Here is a 26,200-nt window from a genome sequence, read left to right as displayed (position 1 = left end):
AGCCCCACGCCTTCATGTCATCATTTTTATTATAATTCAGAGTTCAGCACGAGCACTTGGACATAAGCGATTTCATTTACTCCTAATACAATGTCAACAGGTCCGGAGAGTTTGGTTTTTCCGATTTCTATTGGATTGTGAAATAAAAAAATACCCCTGCTAATGAGAAGTGGGTACACCCACAGGCTAGAACTGAGGGTCCAGCAACTATACTGCTCTGATGCACATGGCAGTGGCAGCCAAGCTACAAGGCAAGCCCCCTAACTGCCCTGTCCTTGCTGGCCACAGTCCTGCCCCCTTCTTCTCAGCTCCCCAATCCTACTCAGGAAAGAGAACTGGGCCTCTCCTGGCCTCATTTCCACCACTTGTTTGCACAAGCCTAACCTCCAAGGCCAGCCAGAGTTGAAAGCCCTGTCATGCGTGTCACACGGCTCCTCTGCTCTCCTGTAACAATAAGGCTCCACGCGTGTATGGTCCTTTCTGGGAGGCTGCCCTGTCCATCCTCACTGCGTCTGCCCAACAAAGCTTTGAGGTCTGAGCATCAGATAGTCCTTACCCACAGCCTTTGAGATAAGCCCTGGAAAACACAGAGAGGTTACATGGCTTGCCAAAAATCACAGTTAGCTTCTGATAAAGATAGGACTAGAATCTGGGACCTTATGGAAAAGTCCAGAATCCTCTGCCGGTTCACTTTGATCTTGCAGTCTAGCAAATACGCCACTGATGGAGCCCTGAAGGATATAAACTGGTAACAAACTAAACCGATGAAAGCCAGATGGTGGTTTTGATTTCTGGGTGGGCCCTACAATAATCTGTGGAGTGATGCGTGCTAGCGTATGCAGAAGACCTGCAAAGCCAGGCAAGGTCTTAGCTTCAAGGGAAATATAGACATGATTCCACTCAGCTCTACCACAACAGTGAATGAAAGAGCATAGCTACCTATCTGTTAAAGATGCATAAATAATACACAGTGGCATATAAAATAAAAAACCCTATGGCTGTGCTACATGAATCCACATTCCCATGATGGTCACTTTCTCCAGCTTTATGCCTATGATCCTGGTGTAGCTCTTAATGGTTCTCCTTTCCACTTCAAAGCTAGCCCAGGGCAGAGGATAATTTATAAGCCCATCCTATACACATCCTATAGACTACAAACAAACAACTTCAGTAGACATTGAACAGTATTAATTTTCAAAGAACCAGACCCCAAATGCTGTAAGAAAGGCTACTTTTACTGAACGGCACTGCTGGGAGCATTCCTAGTGTTAAGTGGCCTTCACTGGAGATGCAGTCAGACACACATCCCTTTGGGCAGTTGCTGGGCTCAGGTTTTAAAATGTGATGAAACGCTGGCTAGCTTCAGTCCATTCGTTAAATGATTGTGGGTTTTCTGCACTTCATCCCCTCATCTGATAGGTTATCTTTGTCTTATTTCTTATCAGAAGTGTTCCTTTCCACATTTGTCTTTAAAAACAAGAAGAGACAAATTGCAATTCACGTTGTTCCTCCAACATTTCCCAGAGGAAACTTGCCAGAGCAGCGGCCTAGGAGCAAGCGCTTTGCCAAGTGGTTAGAGGCAAGTTGTCCGTGGTAGTTCCACCTCAGACTTCTTGAGCATGTGCAAACACTGGTACCTCATCTGAAATGTTGGGAGGATGTGCACTCTTCAGCTGCTAAAAACCAAAGCATTCTAAATCATACAACTGCGTTTCCAGTCCTCAACATAAAGGCTCTCCCTTGTTCATAGGAAACATATAGCCTAGCTACTATAGAACAGAGAGAGTGTGTAAATGCAAAAATAGGCATTCGGATGCCATATGTATTGGCAGGAGGAGAGAGCACTGGGGTTGAAGCATTTGGCAAGCAAGTGTTAATACCTTTTCCCAGGAAAATGTGTGCACGCCTCAAGAAAACGGTTTGAGTGCTTTATCGTCATTTTTTCTAAAGTCTTGACTGATCCGTGTTTGGTGTTCAGCTGGGGAAAACTCTGTATTCAGATCTAGGCCCCAGATGAGTCCAATAGGCATTTCATGAAAGAATCCATTCTTCTTCAAATCAATCCACCAAGGCTGTGGTTCTCAACCTTCCTAATGCTGGGACCCCTTGATATAGTTCTTCATTTTGTGGTAACCCCCAACCATAAAAAGCTATTTCATTACTGCTTCATAACTATAATTGTGCTACTGTTAGAAATTGTAATGCAAATATGTGCTATGTGACCCCTGCGACAGCCACAACCCACCACTGACTACTGCACTAAGGGCTGGAGAGACGCTCAGTAGAGAAGGGCACGGCTTTTCTTTCGGAGGACCCGGCTTCATCTCCCAGCCCCAACATGACAACTCACAACTGTCTGTAACTCCAGTTCCAGGGTTCCCAATGCCCTCTTCTGGTCTCCTTGGGCACCAGGCACACACATAATGTGCAGATAAACTTGCAGGCAAAACACACCCATACACAATAAAATACAATGTTTTAAAAGTTTTAAATGATCGGAAAAATAAAAAACCCAATTCATGGTCTGCCGAAAGACAGATAATTAACTCTATATTCTTTTGAGAAAGGTTCTTTAACCCTTTTTATAACAATCTGCCTTCCCCATCATGGGGACAAAAGCCAACTGCAGTTCTTTCCACCGTGTGGATGTGTTTAGGGGTGCCCACAAGGCCTGAGTAAGCACCCCCAGCCTGTACCGGAACAACCAAGATCCGGCCATCCAGCAATAACAGCCTCCTTTTCAACCATTAAGTATTTACTCTGCACTGACCAGGCTTCCATTCCTAGCCTATGCAGACCTTCACTCTGCAGAAGAACCCAGTTGGGAAAGCGACTACAGCAGACGTGTGCAGGAATGGAGCAGCAGTCTACGAGTCATTAGAGCCCTACTGCTGTGGGAGCGCCTTCTACTCCTTCAGCCCCCTCCTGTAGCCAGGCGCTGGCTGGACACCGCACAGGTCAGCTTCAGACCCTCCGCGGTTAGCCTGTTTTACAGACAGACATGGCACTCCTCGGCATTCAACGTGGTACGGTCAGATTCCAGCCAGGCCTTCAGGGGTTCAGCACCTCTGTTCTTTCTCGGCCCCACATTTTATTAGTTCCTGCTTTCATTGTGTGCACTGCTAGCTGGCACTGCTCAAGAAAGGGAATGTTTTTCTAGGTAGCTCCTTGCTGCAGATGTCCTGACCACCTCACAATAATGGCCTAAGCAATAACATTGATAATGCCTGATCTGACAGAAGGAAGCTGCCTCTCCGGCGTGGCGGCGTGACCTCCCACTCTCATACAGCGGCCCAGACCTCCAACACTGAACAAACCATTAAGTCACACTCTTTTAACAGCTTCGGGATATTACTGCAGAACAACGTGAGTAATTTGAAATCATAGATGTGCTTTTTGAAAAGCCTTTTGAACTAATTATGGTTGCTTGAAAACCACTGGCTTCAAACGTTGGATCCCAATTATTTTGCAGTTTCTGGAACAAGGTTAGCTGAATATTAGAGTGAAATAGCCAAGGAAACATTGACATCCAAGAAACCTCACTGAAGACATGACTTCCATAATGGCCAAGAGCTAGTGGCTCTCGCTAGCTCTCTGTCACACCTGGTCCCAGTATCTGAAAAAAAAAAAAAAACAGAAAACAAATAAAGGATTAGACAATTGGGCTTATTTATTTCCCGTGTGTAGTGGTTGCTTTTTCTTGAGGGAGAAGAGATTTATTGTGAGCATGGTGTCAGGGCAGCTTCAGTCCATCAGAAGGGAAGGAGGGTAGAATTCATGCGGTAGCAGTGTGAGCAGCATGCAATTGAAGCTTTTCCTGCTCTCCTTACTAGATGGTGAAGACCATGGGCTAGAACCAGAAGTGAGAATTACCTTTAAGGCCCTCCCTCCAGTGAGCTACTTCCCCAGGAAGTGAGAATTACCTTTAAGTCCCACCCTCCAGTGAGCTATTTCCCCAGGAAGTGTTACCTTTAAGGCCCGCCCTCCAGTGAGCTACTTCCCCAGGAAGTGTTACCTTTAAGTCTCACCCTCCAGTGAGCTACTTCCCCAGGAAGTGAGTGTTACCTTTAAGGCCTGCCCTCCAGTGAACTACTTTCTCAGGAAGTGAGTGTTACCTTTAAGGCCAACCCTCCAGTGAACTACTTCCTCAGGAAGTGAGTGTTAGTTACCTTTAAGGCCTACCCCCCCCCCCCCCCAGTGAACTATTTCCCCCAGAAGTCAGTATTATCTTTAAGGCCCACCTCCAGTGAACTATTGCCGCTCCCCACCCCAACCCCCATCCCTTCCAGGCTCCCACCTCCATCAGACCCGGTAACTTTCAGAAGCGCACCACAAGCATGAGCCTGTGGGAACACTCCAAATTCAAGCTAAAACATTAAGTAAAACGCTTCCTTATCAGGTTTCAGCACACAGCCTTTAGCATGCTTACAGTCTTATGAAGGAGAAAGACCTGGGCTGTCTGAGGCAATGGCGCAGAATCAATGAGGACTGTCTGAAGTAATAGTGAATGCAGTGCTATAAAAAGGAAAAAGGAGACGCCATGGTAAAACAGGCGAGAAGCTTCCGATTCAGGCCACAGATGTAGGGGAAAGGTAGCCAGTACACAGGGACATCCAAAGCAAAAGCCTAGTAGGGCAGTGAGAGGCATCATGAGGAAGAAAAGGGTGTGGGGGAGCTTTCACATTTTCTGATGAAAACACAAAGACTTTGGTGCACAGGTTTATAAAAGGGATGAGGAAAGAGAGCTTGGAAAGGGAAAGAGGCTAGGCCCATCTGTCACAGGCCTTCTATGTCACAAAAGGAGTTAGGATTGTATTCATTCTTTCAGAAACTATGTGTTGACCTTACTGTGCACCACACACCATGCCAGGTCCTGGAGTCATCGCAGCAGCAAACAAGAGAAACAGACATTTTATTTTACAAAGCCGAATGAGATCTCACCCACCATCTTGCAGCAGGACAATGAGCACTGAGATGAGGCTTGGAAGAGCGTTCTGTATCTAGAGCAGAAATGCTTAGGTCACAACACACGACCACAAAATGCCAGTTCCAAGATTTAAATGCAGGAACATAATACATTATAAAGTTCCATTTGACACATTACATTATATATGAATAATTATGGTCTTTTTTTATACAAGTATGGCTTTCAGATTTCTTTGTAACTAGTCAAAAATTGAATGTGTCTTTTTCTTCTTACTTGCTTGTTTAGATAACAAACATCAATCTTGTGGAGGAGGAAAAGGCAGATAAATGTGTTGTACACTGCATTTTAAGGACAAAGAATTAATAGCTTTATATTACTTTTTTTAAAAAAAAATATGGACTAATGATTTGCCTTGAGAAGTTTCAGGTACCCTGGAACTGGAGTTACAGACAGTTGTGAGCTGCCATGTGGGTGCTAGAAGTTGAACCTGGGTCCTCTGGAAGAGCAGCCAGTGCTCTTAACGGCTGAGCGGTCTCTCCGGCCCCTCTGCGTTACTTTTCTTTACTATGAGACAACGACTAGAACACCAAGACAGCTTATAGATGGAAAAGTGTTTCAGGACTTAGGATTTCAGGGAGATTAGTCCATCGTGATAGGGGAGCAAGCAGGCACAGGAGCAGAAACAGGAAACCGAGGGCTCATATCTCAAACCACAAACCAAAAGCAGAGATACCAAACAAGTGAGATTCTAAACACTCAAAGCCTGCTCTCAGTGACATACCACAAGGTTCCACCTCCCAAATGTTATCCTGCTTCCCCAAACAGCCTCACTAAGTGTTCAAACACCTGAGCCTACGGAGGACTTTCCTCAGTCAAATTGCTCTCGGCCCCATTGTCAGAAAGTCAAGATTCAAACCTGCGTTCCCAGATGCTTTATTTGCTAGTTATATCTTAGACTGCTTAGCGTCTATTGTCAATTTGTCATGAATGAGAGTGACATGGTGTGGTGGTTTGAAAGAAAATGGCCCCCGTAGGCGGTGGCACTGTTTGGAAGTGTGGCTTTGTTGGAGGAAGTATGGTTTATTTGGAGGAAGTGTGTCACTCCGGGGGTGAGCTTTGAGGTCTTTTTCTCAAGTTTCACTCAGTCTGACAGTCAGTTGACTTCCTGCTGCCTTCTAGTCAAGATGTAGCCAGCACCATGTCTGCTTACATGACAGAAGCAATAATGACACAAATTAAGAGGCCTGGGAAGAGGGAGCTGCAGTTGAAGAATTGCCTGTGGGGTTGTCTGTGGGGCAGTGTCGTCATGGTCATGGTTACTTAACATAGGAGAGTCCATTCTACTGTAGGCAGTACGTGTCATCATGGTTACTTAACATAGGAGAGTCCATTTTACTGTAGGCAGTACGTGTCATCATGGTTACTTAACATAGGAGAGTCCATTCTACTGTAGGCAGTATGTGTTGTCATGGTTACTTAACATAGTAGAGTCCATTCTACTGTAGGCAGTATGTGTCGTCATGGTTACTTAACATAGGAGAGTCCATTCTACTATAGGCAGTATGTGTCGTCATGGTTACTTAACATAGGAGAGTCCATCCTACTGTACGCAGTACCATCCCTTGGAAAGTGACCCTGGGAGCGAGGAGGTAAGCTGTGCTCTTCCACGGTCTCTGATTCTGTTCCTGCCCCCAGATTCATGCCTGGAGTTCCAGCCCTGGCTTTCCTCAGTAATGAACTACTGTCTAGAACCATCAGACGAAATACACTCTTTCCTCCCTCAAGTTGCTTTGGGTCCCTATTTTATCACAGCAACAGAAAACCAAACTATAGCATACATCAAAAATCTGTATTGCTTTATGTCACAAAACTAATTATAGCATAGCTAGCATCTTCCCTTAATTCCTAGGAGACCAGAAGAAGATAAACAGCCCACGCAGAGGCTTACAATCAAATGTGTTAAATGTTAGTACACGCCCGTTGACTAGCTCACTTTAGTTATTCCTCAGATAAACTTGCCCTGGGTTCAATAAATCTCAGATCTGTTGACGTTTAGAAATTATGTGAATCTCAAAATTCTTCTGTGAGTGCAAAACATAGGACCCACACCCAGCCTGGAGAGCCCCCAGAGCAGGAGCGTCAGAAAAGCAGGCCGTGAACCAACGAGATAGGTTAAAGGCAGCTGTCCATACACCCGCAAGCCTGAACTCAGTTCCCAGAAGGCACAGGGAGGTGAAGAGAGAAGAGACCACACAAAGTTACTCTCGCCCTTCACACGTGTCACTCCTCTCTCACACACACAATAACCGTGCATCTTAAAAAGAATGAATGCATTTCTCCTGTAGTAGGAATACACACAAAACTTGAAACACACTTGTTTCCTAAAGAGTTGTTTTCCAGTTCGAGAAAAACGTTATTTTCAAGCCAAAGAAAATCTGATTTTTCTTAAATGAAACAAAAAGAAATAACAAAATTCACCCTCAGACTTCAGAGCTTTTGTAGGTCACCCAGTTACCTCAGTTACTTGTGATCCCAGACTCAGAAGGTAGACGCAGGTACATCTCTATGAATTTGAGGTCAGCCAGGTCTACAGAAGGAGTCTTACTATAGCCAGGGCGACACAGACAAGCCCTGCCTTGAGAAACACAAAATTTGAGCAGCTCATAAGCAGAACTATATTTAGAATAAATTTATTTTCTCTTATCAGACTCCATCATTAATCTAAAACACAGTTGACAAGTTTATTTTTACATTTATCTTAAACTCTAGGCTTTACTAGAAGCCGCTGAAGGGACACTTCACTACTAGAGGGGAATACAGAGCTGTGTGTGTGTGTGTGTGTGTGTGTGTGTGTGTGTGTGTACACGTGTGTGTACTGCACATGCCTGCGTGTGTGCTCATGCTTTATAGTAGGTTTGTGCATATGTACATGCATGCAATGTGAAAGTATGCACATGTGCAAGCCAGAAGTGGACATCGAGTTCTTTCCTCTGCCTGCTTTATTTTGTGTGATCACTAAACCCAGAGCTCCCCAACTGGCTAGACCAGATCTGCCCACCTTTGCCCCTGCAGCTATGCACACACACACACCCCACCATGACAGACTCTTGACTTGGATACTGGGGATCTGAACTCAGGCCCTCCTGCTTGCAAGGCAGGCACTTTGCCAACAAAGCGATCTCCGCAGCCCCTCCCGTTCCTCTTACTAGTGTCTGGAAGGCAAAGAAAGCTTGATGCAGTTCTAAGGAGAGAAGAGAACTCTGATGGTGGAGGGGAGAAGGGTCTCCCGGCTCATAACAGCACACCTGATAGGCACAACCTCTTCCTCCTCTACTTCTGACCCTGCAAGCACCCCAACACTCTCACTGCCTAAAGGAGTGGTTCTCAAGCAGTGGACCTCTTTGAGTGTCACATAACAGATATCCTGTATATCAGATGTTTATATGATGATTCTGAACACTAGCAAAAATACAGTTATAAAGTAGCAATGAAATAATTTTATGGTTGGAGGCCACCACAACATGAGGAACTGTCATAAAGGGTCGCAGTGTGAGGAATGTTGAGAACCACTGGTCTAAAGGTAGAGGTGACGTGTTGAAGGAAGTAGAAGAAAACAGTTGGAAAAACCTTGGTCTATGAACTTACCACAAGGCTGCCTGGCTACGGGGCCTCCTCCTGTGGGAAATACGGAGCTTTTGTCATTGTTTTTTCCTTGAAGAACTAACAGACCAGAGAGGAGAAAGATGGCCCAGGACAGCGGCAATCTTAGTAGTGTGGTATATCAAAACGGCAGGAGTGAAAAGCTTCATCAAGACTGAAAGTTTCCGTTGTCATGGCAATTGCAATGTCCCCATTTTTATTTGCCTTCCCATCCACCCATGTATTAGATTTGGAGGCCAGTGATAAATATTGAAAGAACTATTAACCTTTCTTTTAAGATCTTTTTATTTTTTTTTTATGTACATTGGGGCTTTGCCTGCATGTATGTCTGTGTGAGGGTGCCAGATCCCCTGGAACTGGAGTTACAGACAGTTGTGAGTGACCATGTGGGTGTTGGGAATTGAACCCATGTCCTTTGGAAGAGTATGGTCTTAACTACTGAGCCGTCACTCCAGCGCCCAACTATTAAGTTTTTTAACTGTCCTAAGTAGCATGCCACACCTCAGGAATTTTCCTGAAACAGAAAAGGGCAGAGGGAGCTTTGCCCCCTCTCCCCGCTTTTAAATCGGCATTTGGCGTCTGTCTCCCGGCCTGGTCGGTTCTACACCTCAGCTTCGGGACTTCCCGCAGCGATGGCGACACCCGTTCAGCAGACACCCCTGAGACGTGCGTGCGTGCGTGCGTGCGTGCGTGCGTGCCGCAGAGCGGAAGAAGAGCAGCGGTGGCGTCTCTGCAGCCTCCATTGCCTGGTGAGGTGGGAGAAGACTCCAGATCCCTAGTCCCTGGGAACAGTGCCTGGCTGGGATGAAGCATCACCTAGTGGTACGGAGTGCTGCCTGCCAGGGTTTCTAGGGCCCAGTTATGAGCACTGTAAGACTTTTCCAGGTCCTCTCAGGGGTGCTTAGGAGAATAGTTGAGATGCGTACAAGTCTGGATAGGATCCCAAACTTCTCTCTTGGATGATTCAGGGACGTTACAAGGGGGACAGAGCATGTGCTCCAAAGCTTCCTGGGAGAAGCTATGTGTGAGTTTCTAATATTTGAATATTCCAGAAGAGAATAAGGCGCACAGGGAAGAAATGTGGGCTATGTGTATTGTTGCGACATGCTGAGCACTAAGTAAGCTGGAAGGGAGCAGGTTGTCCAGCAGACGTGCCGTAGGAAGATGAGAAGTCTTCCTTGTGTTGTCTTTGAATAAATTCTGTGTTCTACAACTACGATAGAGTGCTCACCAAGCTAATTGCTGGGTGAGTTAAAGCTTCGATAGACTTAGTTTCAGGACAAGAACCACGACTTCTTAATTAGGCTCCAATCACACATAGGGACTCCTTTAGACTCATGGAAACTGGAGCCGAAGGCTGGGCTGGCAAACATCCCATGGCATGTTTTGTTTTCAAGACAAGGTTTTCAGCTTCTGGTCCATCACACTTATTTAAAATTCTGTGATCTGTAGTGATGAAACTCCTAGATCCCTCCCAGGGGCTCCCAGGCTGTCACATAAACTAGTGTTTTACTTCTAGCTTATACCTTAGAGAGTCTGGAGACTACTGGAGTTTTTCCATGTGTCCCTGCCAGGGTCACAGTGTTGCTGTCCCTCCACTGGCTTCCTCTGCAGTCAGTGCCTCTGACCCTTGTGCTCATCTGGTTCCCATGATTCCTACTGGGCCCCTGGGCAGAGCAGTATAACATAGAACAGCATAATTCACTTTTATAGAGCATCCCTCATGTGAGCTATCACAGAGAGCTAATCAAACGCTGAAGAGAAAAGGCCTGTTGCAGGTTAAGATTTAAAGGGAGAAATTGATTTAGAGACCGGGGTTGGGGGACAGCGCAGAAATGTCAGATAGATAGGTTAGAACAGAAACAACCCCCACTGTGGTAAGCCCTGGATGGAAAGAGGCCAGCCTGTCTCGTAGAGGATAAAGGGGAAGAGAAACAGCTAGTGTGCCAACACTACAGATCACTCACAACCAAGGGCAACCCAGGAAAGCTTGTGAATCAGATCTGAGACTCAGGAAAACCCAGCCCTCTGAATAGCAAGATAAACCTATCATCCCGCCTACCGAGAACCAAGAGAGATGTCCCGGTGAATTCAGTGGCCCTCAGTGTGCACAACTTCCTCTCAAGCTTGCTTCTCTGAGCATCTCAGGATGGCTGGCCCACTGCCAGGCATCACACCGACATACAGAAACGTGGAGACACGACAGTAGTAGGGATCAGCAGTAGGAAGTAGAGCCATTTCTCCAACTGGTCCCTTGGAGAATGAAGAACCCTTCCCAATGCTTACTCTCAGCGGCCTCGATCAGAATTTGGAACTGACTCTCTTTCTAAACCAAATACCTGTATGAAGGACAAGATTGTCGTGATTGGTGCTGTCCAATCAAAATTAACTTCTGAGTGGCATAGCGGGCAGCCCCTGAGGTCTGGACTTTACCCGCTATGAAGATGAAAGCAGTCGTGCATTACTGACATTCCACTATGCTAGGACAAACGGCCTGACGGAAGCACCTCAAGCAGGCAGAGGTTTATTGACGCTCAAGTCTGAGGGTGCATCATGGCAGTGAAGGCATAGCAGCTACACTGGCTCTAGCTGTGGTAGCTGAGGCATGAGGCGGCTAGCTAACACACGGTGTCCATAGTCAAGGCGCAGAGACAAATGCTGGTGTCGATTCATTTGTCAGGCGGCATGGTGCTTGATGATGGGCCTTCCCTGCTCAGTCAAACCTCCCTGCAAGCATCCTCAGTGACACACAATCCCAGAAGTGTGTCTCCTAAGAGATTCCAAATCCAGTCAAGCTGATGGTGAAAATCACACCCAGGGTAACTGAGACATCAGCCTTGTCCATCTGCCGCAAAGCAGGACTGCACGGCCTTTGGTCAAGACAGTGGGAGGATTGGGCGGCATCCAGTACACAACCACAGTTCCGAGGGATAAGTTTCAGAAGACAACCACAAGAATGCTAACAAAATTCTATGTTCAGCGTGTAAATTCTATGCTCAGGGTGTAAACTCTATGTTCAAAGTGTATTAGGAAGGGTTAGGGAGGCAGGAAGCTGGATTTTTGGCTGCCTTCTAGAGTAAAATTAAACATTTCAAGATGAGGAAAAAGTTGAGTTTGGGATCAAGGATTTCTGCCTTTGGCAGAGAAGACAAGAAAGAAAAAAATTTTCTTTCTGGACTGAATAGAGCAGCGAGGTCTGTGTTTTGAGAGAAAGGGTCTCTTATTTCTGGAGGGGCTCAAACAGCTGTGAGAGGGAGATACGCAAGGGTGCAAAGCCAACAGCATCCCAGGGGCCTGTATGCAAGACGCCCAGCATGCTAGGCGAAGGCTTGCATGAGACCTGCGGGAATAACAGGAAGACACATTCTTGGTTAGTGAGGAGTCAACCTTAACTTGGTAGCTTCTGAGCTTTCCACTGACCCTGGATCTCAAGGGATTTGAGTTCATTTACTCTGGGCACAATTCACCTTCTCAGTACTAAGGAAAAAATAGGCCCCAAAGATTTGTAGCTCTCTGAGAAACCACACAGGGGTGAGTTAAGTGTAAATGAATCCCAAACATGCAGATTAAATTTCCCCTGAACTGCACCAGAGTTTAAAGGCCAAGGAGAAAAGCACTTGAGGCCAAACATATTTGGCTTTTGTAGAACCCAAAACATTTCTAATGAGTTTGAAATCATTCAATTAACAAAATTCAGCTACGTTCTTTCTCCCAAGTCTGGCATCCAGCCTGGTGGCAAATCCACAGCTGTCAGTCAGGACCCGCTTTCCCGTAGGGAGGAGATTACTTTGGGTTGGAAGAGTAACTCCTTGATCCAATGTGATCAAAGGTAGCTGGGGCCAATATCGTGACAGTGACAGCCTGTAAAACAAATTGTGGATCCCAAAATTCTGTACTTCATTGAGATGAAGAGAGAGAGAGAAAGAGAACTCCCTAAGAGAGAGAACAAAAGACCATCATTTTGAAATGAGTTCTGTTTCAATGAGAGGGGGAAAAAAACCCATCTCTTTGAGGAGAAAATGAAGCAACCCCTTTAGAAAACTTGGCATTTCAAAGCCCCCAAGTCTCTAGCTGGGGTGTGTGTCTGCCCTGTGGAGTGATGGAGTATGATCTAGGGCACACTTCCTACTGGGGAGTGAATTACCTGTTTGTTTATTAGTTTATCCACTGTTCCGGACTAGACCAAAGCTATTTGACAATGGTACATTCTGCCACTAAGGTCCTGTCCTGCCCTCTTCCTTGTTGCACTGAAGTGGGTTTCATACAACCAAGGCTGGCCTCAAACTTACCCTGTAGTAGAAGATGATCCTCCTGCCTCCGTCTTCTCAACGCTGAGGTTGTAGACCTGAGCCACCTCTCCCAGTCTACGTGGTGCCAGGGCTAGGCAAACACTCCACCACCTGAGCTACACCCCTGAGCCTCCTTACTTGGCTTTCAAACACCGTCATGGCAGACTAGCTTCTTAGATACACATCTGTTCTTTCTCGGGTGTACTTGCCCATTGAGAAGTTAGAGGAGCATGAATTCCTTTACTTACTTTTGTGAGAAGACTGCTCGGCCTAGGCTGGGTCAGGCTAACCTCCTGCCTTCTTTGTGAGTACTCAAGACAGCACCTAACTCCACTTGCTTGGCACTTGCAGGTTGTCTGGTCTGAGCTAGGTTTCAAATAGAGGCTATTATTATTATTATTATGATTATATTATCATTAACAAAAGCAGAGATTCCATGTCTTCCAGACAACTACCTGTGAATGTGACTTCTTGAACCTGAACTTGAATTAAGTGTTACACTTAACTCCTAGTTTTGCTCCCTTGAGACAGAAAGTGCAAACAGCGGTGATTGGTTATTTAATGATGGGCTCCTTCAATAAAACTGATGGCGTAGTCGTAAATAGAGGTGTGGTCCATTTTGTCCTAACTTCAATGGAACACATTTGATGCTACCCGCATTATGTGCTCTGTTTCGTAGGAACCCAATAAGAGTGATATTACTACTGTTTTATCTAATTGGAGGCCTGGCTTCCAAAGAAATTATTTCTCTGACAAGCTTGCCACAGTAGGAAGCAGCAGGGGCACAATCTGAAGGAACCATTGAGAGCCCAAGTCTGGTCCGTCTTGACCAGCATCTCCCACTGGACCCAGCTAAACAAAAGTGGGACCTAAGAGTTCTTTTGCTGTAAGAACACTTCTCTAGCCAAACAGTGGTGGCACACGCCTTTAGTCCCAGCACTCGGGAGGCAGAGGCATATGGATCTCTGCAAGATCGAGGCCAGCCTGGTCTACAAAGTGAGTTCCAGGACAGTCAGGGCTGTTATACAGAGAAACCCTGTTTCAAAAAACTAAAAAAGAACATTTCCCTAGAATTTTGTTTTCTTAGCCTTAATTCAGTTATGGAGGGAAAGAAATGATACTTGGGGGGGGAGGCATCAAACTTGGTTGTCTTTTTTCAGTTAAATTAGATTTTATAAGAACCCTTGATAAAACCATAGGAAATAATATCACTTATCCTGTCTTGTTTAAGTCAGTTCAGAAAACACCTTTCCTAGCTCCTGACTTGGGGAGATGGCTTATGTAATTGCTATTGGAGAGGCTTGTTTTGTTAAAGAACAAACTTCATGTGGAGAACACTAACTCTTCCTTTGGGAGAAACTACAGTGACAGAGACTCACCCCTGCAGACAAAAAGGCCATCAGATGTTGGGTTTTCGTGGGGATGCTTGCCCAGCAGAAGCCAAAACTAAGTGCTCTGTCCACCCATTGACCCATTGCTTCCAAATTCTCAAAACTGGCAGTGGGTTACCACTCCTTTTCCCTAAGCCACTGCCCCCTCTTACCAAACCACCCCCCATAGAAACGCCTACTTTTCCCACCCCCACAAGCACATTCCCAAAGCAAATGAATAGTTAAGACTGTGACAAGTCTTTCATCTGACCCATAGTAAGGAAAAAAGAGAACACAGATTTTGCCAAAATGGAAATGCTCTCTGGAAAAATTTAAAAATATTCCTAAAATCTCAAATTAATAAGTGAATGGACCCCAAGGGGGAAAAGGAATCTCTAAAAATAGACACAACGTGAAATATTTTTGAATCATTAGGACGATGGAAGTGGATGCACTGAGACCTTTTGTAAGAGGATTCCCTGTCTCCTATCAGTGTTTGATTTTACCCTTGAACTAGGGCCTTAAGAAGTCACTGCAGACAGGAAGCAGTGGTGGTTCCAGATTTTCTTTCTGGATATTGGGGGCAATGGAAGGCTTGGGCACAGTATTAGTGAAGGTTCTCTAGACACTGAGAGCAAAGCGGAAGGAAGGGTAGATAGAAAGATGATACATAGATAGGTTGCACAAATATAGAGGCTAGCAAGTCCAAACTCTGCAGAGATGATGTCCTAGTTCAAAAGTCATCAGGCAGAGAGGATATCCTCTTGCATAAGGGACATTACCGTTTTGGTCTGTTCAGGCTTTCAACTTATTGAGTAAGGCCAACAACATTAGCCAAAGCAATCTGGGTTACACAGTCTATCCATTTAAAGGCTAACCTCATCCCAAACCCACCTCAGAAAAACAAGCAGAATAATGTTTAGATCTCCATAACTAGCCAAGCTGACACAGAAAATTCACCACCACATAAAGTACCTAGCAGCACACAGACTTTAGGTAGTACAGGTACTGGCAAGAAGCCATGGAAGTGGTAAGGTATGATGAAACCAATAACCTGCATAACATGCTCCATCCCCAGCCACAATCGTGAGCACTGTCCATTGTCTACCCAGCATCCATCGCTCTTTCCTTTCTTCTGCTGAGCAGTTGCTGCTAATCATCCACGTAGCCCTATTCTTTATGAGACCAACATCTAAGACTAAGCCCAGCTGGTGTAGAATAACCCTTGTGACCATTTCATCAAACTATAACTAAGGAAAAGCCTAGTAGACACCATCTTCTGTGTTGAGAAAGACAGTTTCTGGCCATGAATGCTTGCCCAGGTAGACAACCATGTCAAGTTCTGCGGCCCGAACCCTGTGATGAGAACTGGGATTCCTGATCCTGCAAGCTTCTGAAACAGCTCACTTAAGAGACCACCACCACACATCTGGGCTTACTGATAATATAAAGCAATAAGTCCCCATCGGATTCATGTCCGTTACCTTGGGCTTTCAGATGTCCATCGCCCTAAGCACCTAGAAGATATACTGAGGAGCCCCATTTGACATAGCCACTGGCCTACAGGCTAAAGGAGCTTCAAGAAGTTCACCCCAAACTGAGAGATAGCAGTCATACACCTTACCTTACATGAGGCCTTAGACTTAGTGATGTCATGCAGCGTTTACAAGAAATCCCCATTTGGGTTAAAATTGCCATAGAGTTCCCCTTGTTGACATAAAATTAAATGTCAAGAAGAAAATACACAGCCTTAAAGGTTGACTTCCTCCATCAGATCCAAGCTTGGCTGTGTCCTTGTCTCTGTGAGATGTTCACTCTTCATGGGTCTCAAGAGCCTCCAGCGATCAGTCCACAGGATGATGGCCTGAAATCCAGCTTCCGTGAAAGCATTTGTTTCCTGCATGAAATGAAAATGGAAATGCAAAATGGAGACTTGAAATGCTGTTTAAAAATATTGAATTACTTTTTAATTTTGCATCTCTACATTTGTGACCTCTCCTTAGTCAGCCCCAGGGATCCACCCACTTCCACAGGAAGTAGATTGTTTGCAAGAGAAAGTAAAGAGCTGGTGTGAACCATACAATTTTAACTTTCAGAATAGAATTCTGAAATAAAGCACCATGTTTCACAAAAGAAGATTTTTTAATGAATGTTCCATTTTAAAATATTTTAAATACACATAAAATAAATAATAGTATTTGTGGTGACTTAAATACAAATGGTCCCCATAGGCTCATATGTTTAAATGCTTAGTCACCAGGGAGTGGCACTGCTTTGGAGGGATAAGGAGGTGTGGCCTTGTTGGAGGAAGTGTGTCAGTGCAGGGCAGGCTTTAAGGCTTCAGAAGCCCCAGACAGGCCTACTGGCTCTTCCTCTCCTTCTGCTGTCTGCAGAATCTCAGATACTTTTCCAGTACCATGTCTGTTTGCATGCTGTTATGCTTCCTGCCAGGACGAAAATAGACTAAATGGACTAAGTCTATGAAACTCTAAGCCAGCCCTAGTTAAAAGCTTCTTTATATGTGTTGCCATGGTCGTGATGTCTCTTCACAGCAATAGAATACAGACTAAGACAGTATTATATATACTTTCATATCCATGGTAGCAAATTTAAAAATTCTTTACATTTTCCCACATTTTCTTTAAATTTTTTTGGCACAATAGAATGAGTTTGTGTAAATATAAACAGGTCTGTGTAAATATAAACCAGCGTTCTACCCCATTACCACAATGTGAACCAGTGCTCGACCCCCCCCAGGTTGCAATGTGAACCAGTGCCCGACTCCTGGGCTGCAATGTGAACCAGTGCTCGGCCCTGGGGCTGCATTATATCCCTAGTAGCTTTAGATTTATTTTTACCTTTAATTGTGTGCATCTCTGTACGTGCCTATGTGTGGGTGTGTGCAGGTGAGCACAGGTGTCTGAAGAGATCGGAGCTGATGGAGCCCCTGGAGCTGAAATTCTTGGCAATTGTGAGCCATCTGATATGGGCTGAGGGAACTGAACTCCAGGCCTCTGCAAGAGGCCTTAATCAAAGAATTAATGCTCTTAATCAAAGAGCCGTCTCTGCAGTCTCTGGATCTTTTTATTCATTCATTCGTTCGTTCATTCATTTATTTTTGCAGTAAAGATTTGTTCAGTTATTTGTATTTATATGCATGTGTCTGCGTGCGTGTGTGCGTGCGTGTGTGTGTGTGTGTGTGTGTGTGTGTGTGTTTACATTGTGAGTGCAGGTTCCTATGGAGACAAGATGTCAGTTCAGTCCTCTGCAGCTGGAATCACAGGCAGTTCTGAGCTGCCTGACCTGATGTGGTTGTCGGGACTGAACCAGTGTCCTTTGTAAAACAGCAGGTACTCTGAACCACTGACCTACCTCTCCAGCTGCCACTGGATCTTTGCGAAGCAACACAGTAACTACCTCTTCAGTTAATAATCCTTACCCTGAATATTTTTATCCTCACTATTACATGTTAAACATGGTAGAACAATGCATTATCTTAGAATGGAGAGTTGGAGTATTATATTCAGTTTTTCATTCATACAATGCTGGAATAAGTGTTTCTCTTCTTTAAGCACATGTGAGAATTGGTTTTTGACATTTAGGAAAACTATATGGGAATTACCAATGTTCAACCTCAATCAACCTACAGAACTGTCATATATGTCAAGAATAAGATATTGGGCCTGAAGGTATAAATTTCTACAGAAAAACTTTGGAGAGGCTCTTTCTAAATCCTTTGGTATGCCAACAGCCAAGTCTTCATTACTTGGTTGACAACATGGAATGACCCAGTTCTATAGAGGACAGAGAAATACGGCTTAGCTATGAAAGAAAATATAGCATCAAGAAAAATCCTAGCTGTTTCCATGTCTCAATGTCACCTACAAAACTTGAATATTTTAAAGTCCCAGATTTTCACTGTTCCCCAAAGCTATGACATCATAGTCGACTGGGAGATACTTGATTCTAATCTACAAGGGAAGTTCAGTGCAGCGCGAGCTTTGTCGTTAGCAATGGCTCATGGGAACGTTTGGGCCTACAAAAGGCTCAAAGTTTAGACAGAAGCGTTTCTAGTCCGCACCCATCTTCTCCTCAGTGAACCAGAAAAGATAGTCGGAGTGGAGAGAGTCGAAAGAAATGTGTAATGTTTGCTGTAATGATTCTGTCTCTGAAGCCAAGGAGGAAGAGCTCTGTCTTCACCGAGGAGAAGATGGGTCTGGATATCTGAAGGTCGTTCTTTAGTGACTAGGAATGCTCCAGTCAGCATCCACTCACAAATACTATCCCTAGTAAACCAAATGCATAAAGTTTGATGTTTGTGAAATTCTTCAAACACTTTTTTTTGTTGTTCTAGAGTCTACATATAATTCCTTAAATATTCTTTTCTGGATGACTGGCACTTAGGAATTCTCTGCAGACTTTTAAAACTTAAGTTTGGTCTGCCTTAAATAGCTCTATTGTGAAACAATGCCTATTTTTTATTTTATTTTGCCGTTGAAAAAATGAGCCTCAATTATATCTGTGACTTAGAAATAGATCTCCTTGTGTTCTTTAACAAGGACACAGCTTATGAATTGCATTGTTCATCATTGGGTGAACATCGTAGAGTATACTTAAGTACATTAAGACTGCTGTGACACTCTAGGCAAATTAGCCTCATAGGCCCATCATTATATAAGTGGTCTGTTGTTAGCTGAAATATTTGAGAGCACATGACTACATTTGTCTTCCCTGTGTTCCACAAAGACTCCATCTCAGAGTACATCAGCAAGGTCAAACCTAAAGTCCATAAATCAGAAATGTATGCTGGCATCTACTGGAGGCAGGGATGTGTCGCAGACCACGGGAAGAAGACCGCCGGCTGCAAGTGTGGACAGGGATGTGACAAAGTCGCTCAAAGATTCGTTGCTGTTTGGGTTGTTTGCTTGGCTCAATGGTTTGGAGGATTGCTGTGCTAATGATAGAGGAAAACACACTGTAAAATGGTGTTCATCATTAACAAGTCATTTGTAATAAACATACAATGTAAAATGCTGTTCATCATTAACAAGGTATTTGTAATAGACATACAATGTAAAACAGTGTTCGTCATTAACGAGGCATTTGTACTTTGAAGTCACGTGTCATGGGAATGTAACATATTCCATGCAGTAGATACCACAAGACTCTCGGAGGGAAGCTGAAGTTCGCTGAAGGCTTCTCATTTCCATCCTCCCACTTGGTTACCTCTTTGCTTTCCCATTAACTAAAAATCATAATCCAAAGATAACTTCCCTTTGCACAGCACAGAATGCATGGTGCTCCTCTGGTTCAGGGCCATTCGTGTACAGCGTCTTCTTGACGTGCCCTCAAGGTGAGGTCTCGTTTTCATGAATGCTCTCAGTGAAAAGTGAAATGCTCGTTCTTAACAAATCTCTTCGGGTACCTGAAGAGCTCATTTGGGGCCAAGCTTTGAAAAGGAGGTAAACACATGGCTGATGTGAGTAACGGAGTCAGAAGGGAATCAAAGCATTGACAACGTAAACAAGCTGGCTGACTTCTGTGCAGCTTGCAAGCTGGATCTGATGGCGCCTTGGTCACCTTTCTATTACTGTCACAAAATAGCTGAAATAAAACACTTTAAGGATAAACGATTTATTTTAGCCCCAGTTTTTCATGTTTCAGTTCATGTCCCACAGCTCCCTTGCTTCAGTCCTGTGGCAGGCAATCTGTCATGACGGACACACGTGATGGAGGAAAGCCACTTAACCCATGACCAGGTACGAAAAGAGAGGACGCCACCTCTTCCACGATTTGTCTTCCTGTGACCTAGAACCTCCCACTAGGCTCTACATTTTAAAATATCTACCACCCCCCCTCAAAACACCATCACTTGGGGACCAACCCCGGGTGAGTTCTTGGGTGAAATTTACCCAAACTATAGAAGAATTTCCAATAAATATTTCCAAGAAGGATTACAGAAAAAGTTAAAGCATCGATGGTATTTTTAATTTTGTTTTGCTTTGTTTTTTGAGGCAGCATCACGTTGCCTGGACTGGTCTTCAACTCACTCCGTAGCCCAGGAGGATCTTGAAATTCTTATCTTCCTGCCTCCACCCCAGCAATGCTGACACTGCAAGTTTGGTTTATATGATACTGGGGATGAAACTGGGCACACATGGCTGCTATGCAAACACCAACTGAGCCACATCCCCAGACCAAGGGTTATACTTTGTAAAACACAGAAACAAATACAAGTCAACATCAGTTCTGGCTCAGTTTGGTTTTGTTTTTGACAGAGTAGCATTATGTAGTTCTGGCTAGCCTTGAACTCATAAAGATCAGACTGCCTCAATCTCCTGAGTGCTGGGATTAAATCTGTGCACCAGCACATCAGGTTTTAAGCTCTGCCCTTTGTCATAATTTTTTTTTGTATCTTTTCTTCCTTCCCCCCTGGTCTTCACAGCTCTGGTTTATAGTAAGCTTGTCTAGCTCCGGTTTCTGTGTTCCACAGCAAACCAACATGGGCTGCTCCAACTGGCAAGGACTCTGCCAGCTTGCATCGGTCATGACATTGTGTTTCTATGGGGACACAAAGTCAGTCCTGATTCTTGAGGAATTTTCATAAACTCGCATGATGGGCTTCCTTCCTGACTGTGTAGTAGTACTTCAAGCCAAGCTCCCTTGCAGCATCAAGTGATGGCCACTTAATAATCTCTGTAGACATCCCAGTAGAAGTCCCAGATGGAATTAAGACAGGAGGTGGCAAACTTTGATGAATTTCCCTCATGGCAAATCTGCAGAACTCACGGTAATTTGAGACTCTCATTAACTATTTTTCAGTGATGGGCATAAATGACGATTTCCTCCATTCATGCCCAAGTCTTAGGAATACCAAGTGGGAATAATCATCAAGGGGAGAATTCCGAAAGTTTATATAAACATGTTTTCCCTATGACCCCTGTGTGTGAAAAGGACAGCTAGGAACCCGGTAGGGACAGCAGGTCAGTCCCCAGATAAGTGGGACGAACCCATTGCGGAATGCTCCCCCAGCTGACATTAGGCACAGCCTGACCTTTAAGCTGCCCAGCTGATCAGTCACTGTTCAGCTTTGCCCCTCCCACCCCAGCAACCTTTCTCTTTTAATGGAAGCTGGGGTCCTGTGATAGACGGGAGAAAATGAGAAAAGTTCAGGGTGGGACCCGTTTGGCAGGAGCACACAATCCAGTCTCGACCTCAGAGGTCAGGCTGCAGAATCCTCTCAAAGTCATTCTCAGGGATGTGAATTCTTAGGCAGTCCTTGACCATTGTGTCTGTCACCCCATCTACCCACTCTTAAACAGTAGCCCCAGTGAATTTCTGAGCTGCTGGAATGTTCTTCGAAATGATATGTTCTGGTTGAAATTAGCCCAGGAAGGAAAAATCTTCAGCAGCTCACGGCAGAACTCAGATAGGAACAGTTCTAGGCTGCATCCTTTTCTACAGAGTGCTGACGGTCTTGGCAGACACCATCTTGCGGGCTCCCAAAGAGATTTGCTTACAGAGGTATTGAAGGCTGATCCAGTCTCCCAAGATACAGCTGGGACCTGATGCTTGCAGAGGGACGAGGGTCTATCTGAAGGTCTGTAATTTACCTGCCTGATACCAAGCCTAGTGTTCTATCCAAGCCTCCAGGGCAGCTCAAAGATGGGGTCCCGACCTGGGGGTTTGGGGAGGCTATCTGCTCTCTTTTTAGGACCTTGTAGTCATTTCCTCGCTAGTGCAAGGGAAGGTTTTGTACAGTTATAAAAGAAGGCCAGAAGAGAACACGCTCCTCTTAGTTCCTAATATATTATGTCCTCCCCTGCCGAGCCTGGGGACTTAGTCTGGATTTGGTAACTAAAGTAATATAAATGTTAGCTAAGAAGCATTCCCGCAATGTGGTTCCAATTTAGGCTTGTTTTGAAGTCTAAAGGCCCAATATGTCTCGTAGATTCTTCACTGGACATTAGCGTTAATGTAATTTGCGGAGGAGAGCAGGCCGGTGGAGAAGGGCGGCCCTGGCCCTCTGTGGATGGGATCCGGCCCTTTTCCAGGGCCAGGAGATGCCTGAGCTTGCCAGTAGTCCCCCAACAGCCTTAGATGTCTGGGGGTTCACTCTAAAAATTGACCTACACTTGTGGGGATGATGGGAGAAGCAAATGGGTGCGGTATCCTTTTCCCAGTGTCCTTATCCGGGCTCTGCAAAGGGCGTCCAGGCTGAAGGCGGCCTCCCTCTGCAAGCTGTTAGCACTTTAACTTCTCTCTCCCAGCCTCATGCATGCCTTTTCAGAGTCGGGCTAGGCACCCCCTTGCGGGGCCCACTAGGGCCCGCAGCCCAACTCACACCCCTCGGAACCTCCCCCCCCCAATTCCCCGTAATGAGCATCCCCCCTGGAACTGCCTGCCCTTTATCTTGCTGGGGGGACCTGCACCTTTTGAACTACCATCTGTAGATTGTGTTGGTGCACTGACTTGTTAACTGTGCCGTGCTGTGAAGGAAATGGCATGATTTAGATCAAGTACCCAGGACGGCTGTTCATAAGAAACACTTGAGCCAAGCTGTTGCTGCTCCGAGCGTGCCCTGGGGAGACGGGTTCCGTTTTGGGTCACGGTCCTGCCTTGTATGAGGGCAGGCGCAATCCCGGGCTTCGCTGGGGCTGCAAGGGGGGGTGGGGTGGGGGTGGAGAGAGGCATTATGAAACCATGAGGCTGCCAAATTAACTTCTCACCCTTTCAACCACACTCCAGAGGATAAAAGCAGAACATGTCTGCCTCAGAAACGGGCTCGATTTACACCAAACAAGTTCTTTCTCTAATTTATCAGCCCAGTCAGCCAGCCTTCTGATTATGGGACATCTCTGCTGTTTATGAAGCCCCCTTCGGAAGGGGCATCATGTACAACCAGCCAGGAAACGGGTCCGTGGAGAGTTTTGAGGACCGGGACTTCTCTGGGGGACTACCTATCAAAGTAAACAACATAAATAAATAAATAAACAAACCCCTTCTGCTTCAGACAGGCAACATTTCAAAATGGAAGGACCACAGCAGGTAAGCACAAATCATTGCGTCCTCCCAAACGGCAAGTATCTGTAAGTAAAATCTAATTAGGAAGACGAAGGTGAGGCCAAGCCGGCGCTATAAAAAGGCAGCCTTCAGCTTCATTCATCACCTCTCGAGCTAATTCCACGGACACGCATTTGTCCGCTATATGGAAATAGATGATTAGGGTCATTCTCTAAGACAAATTTACTTTTCTGCACGCTCTAAATCTGTTTAGTCAGTTTAAAGGTGTCAATTATTGGAACAGGCTAAGACTATGAATTTCTTAGTAATAGCTTTAATAACGTTTTGAAATGAAAAGCAGATACCTTGAAATCAGCCTGCTTTGAAAAGACCTACGAGGCGCTCTGGTTCTAATTTGCGCGACGTTCTACATCTGGAATCCCTTATAATTAAAACTAAAAAACCGAACTACTACTTCCACCTGTCAAATGATGAAAAGATGAATGCACTAATAAGTTACTAAATAGCCCAACCTGATCGAGTTTACATTGGAGCGCTCTACAGTAAAACAGAACTCTGGACAGGAGGCTAAAGGTCTCGGTCATTACTAATAACACTCTCCGCATTAGCCTGCGTGGCCCACTGCAACTACCGGCGGGTCTCAGAGTCAGGGTGGATTGTTGGGAAGTCTTTGTTTTAAAGGAACTATGAACCTTCAGACAAGAATATTTAAAACACATAAACGGACCCAGCTTTTCTTCTCCAACGTTGTTTTCAACACTTTGGCAACTCTCGGTCAGGGTTTCTTACAGAGATCGCAGGCAGCTGCTAAATTCAGATTGTGCGAATGTCTACCACACACCCACAGCAAGAAAGGCCTCGTGCCAGCCTGGGGGTGTGACGTTGCGCAAAAATGTACCTTTCGTTGTAGGTAACCCAGAAATGGGAAAGGCTGCAGTGAGTTCTTCTTTCTCCAGGATGACTAAACCAGAGCCCTTTGCCGCGGAGAGAGCAGTTCTCTCCGCTTGCTGGGCTGTCACCCCCGCTGAAGCAGCAAGGCTCACTAAAAGCGCCCTTGCACTGTCTCTGGTGTTCAGAAGGTTAATTATTTTAAAAGGTAAATCCTGAGCTGTAATCCCTACTGAAGCTGCTTGCAACGACTCCCCTGCCAAGGTCGAGCTGTGTGGGCGGCCCCCAAAGGCTCATTTTTCTTATTACACAAGTCGAGCTTTCCTGTCATGAAGTAATAAATGGAAATATCATATTTTGAAAAAAGCATCAGTTCTGGAGAAAAAAAAAATTGAAGAGTTTTGCTGGTGATTGAAGGGTCTTTCCACGGGTTGGCCACTGGCCGGGACAGGGGTGTCCTAACTGTTCCTCCAATACCATGACTGCCAGTAGCACCTGCGTGCCCCGGACACAGCAGTGTGGTCAGAGTGAGCCGAGCGCTCCCTGGGGGAGAGCTGAACCCACCGAAAGAATTCCAACCTGGCTTAACCCTTTGAGACTACCAGAGATCCCCACGAAATTCCTATTTTCAATACTCTTAAGTCCAGGAGATATTTGCTTACCTGTATACTTTCCACTTGACCTTACTTGACCGCCACCCACCTGCTCTAAAACCTACGTCCAAACTGGCCGCCTAAACTCTCAATCCGGCCCAAAGGCACTTCAGCTGGCCAGCATGCTGGGGTTATAACCGCACCGTTTCCTGTATCCGAAAGGTAGAGACAACCCAATTGGTGGGTGAATGTACAAAATGTGGAGGCTACTCAGACTGGGGGAGCTCGCTATACACAATCATCTCAACACAGTTGAAGCCCCAGATGGTGCAGAGAAACCTGGCAGGGACACAAAAGCTGAGCCCATGGAATCTGGTGCATCTCCATGGCCCCTCCACCGCACGGAAGCAGAAGACCAAAGATTCTGGCTATGCCGTCCACCCTGGTCCAGCCCTCTGGGAACTCTCTGATCAGTGATCAGGACACTCGCAGTCGTCCTGCCAGGTAGCTAGTGGGTCCCAAGAGCGTGTAGACCAAGACTCGATATGATGGGAAGGTCCCTCTGAACAGCCAGGCTCCAAACTACAGCAGAAGATTTACTTGGTCCCAGATCTCCTTACCTGCCAGGTAGAAGGTCATGAATAAGGGATTCATCCTGGAAGATGAGACACTGAGAGAAACAAAAGTGAGCTCTTGAGTCAAGACCACGGAGGTCTTCACTATAAATGTGTATCAGCAACAAACACACCTAAAATGCGGCCTAGCAGCATGCGAAGGCAGGAGGACCAAGGCGACCCCTGCAGGCAGGCTGAAGCAACACAAGACAGTTTGGAAAATGAAGCTCATCCCTCCAGGTTTCTCCAGGAGCCCGCAGATGCTATCCTGGTCTGGCACGGGTCAGATGCCGAGCAGAAAAGTGAGACTCACCTTTAAGCCACAGCAAGGCCAGCCATTGTTGGGCCCTGAAAGGAAATTATCCGTGAGCTCCAAACAAAACTTGTCCAATGGACTTGGAGCGGGACATGAGGACTGCCACGTGTTGGGCCCCACAGAAGGCTCTGGCTCCTGTGTGTGCTGGCTTCCCGCTCAGCATGTGCGTGGACTCCAAAACACTGTGCGAGGCAATGGCGATGTTTTAAAAGGTAGTTTCACCTCTGGACGAGGAGGCCCAGCCAGTGAAGGACTCTCCTGGGAGAGGGCAGACAATAGCTCTAGATGCCAGCACTCTAGATCTTTGTTCATAAAAAGTTAAAACTAATACATAAGTAAATAAAATCTCTATCCAATCTGCGGCGCTGTGCTGACTGAAGCCGGAGGTGACCCACCTTTACATTTTCACCATCAGGTAAAAGCTTAATTAAAATCATGGGTTTCCTTCCTTTCAGCTAACTTCTTACCACATATTAAATAGTTTTATCCAGGCATAGGTAGGTGTGTGTGTGTATACAT

At 45.5% G+C, this 26,200-nt stretch overlaps 1 long non-coding RNA gene across 1 annotated transcript; it reads right to left on the bottom strand.

The window, feature by feature from the left end:
• On the bottom strand, positions 1 to 25,518 carry LOC148120120 (uncharacterized). Its single transcript, XR_015739376.1, has 3 exons — positions 25,372 to 25,518; positions 15,871 to 16,143; positions 1 to 3,616 (listed from the first exon to the last, which is right to left on the bottom strand). It is a non-coding gene; the product is annotated as an uncharacterized LOC148120120 (long non-coding RNA).
• Positions 25,519 to 26,200: the final 682 nt, after the last annotated feature.

The sequence above is a fragment of the Myodes glareolus genome, chromosome 12, assembly GCF_982192425.1.
Source record: "Myodes glareolus chromosome 12, mMyoGla1.1, whole genome shotgun sequence".
Taxonomy (NCBI): Eukaryota; Metazoa; Chordata; class Mammalia; order Rodentia; family Cricetidae; genus Myodes; species Myodes glareolus.
The sequence above is the reverse complement of the archived record's forward strand: the minus strand, read 5'-3'. Positions and strand labels throughout refer to the sequence as shown.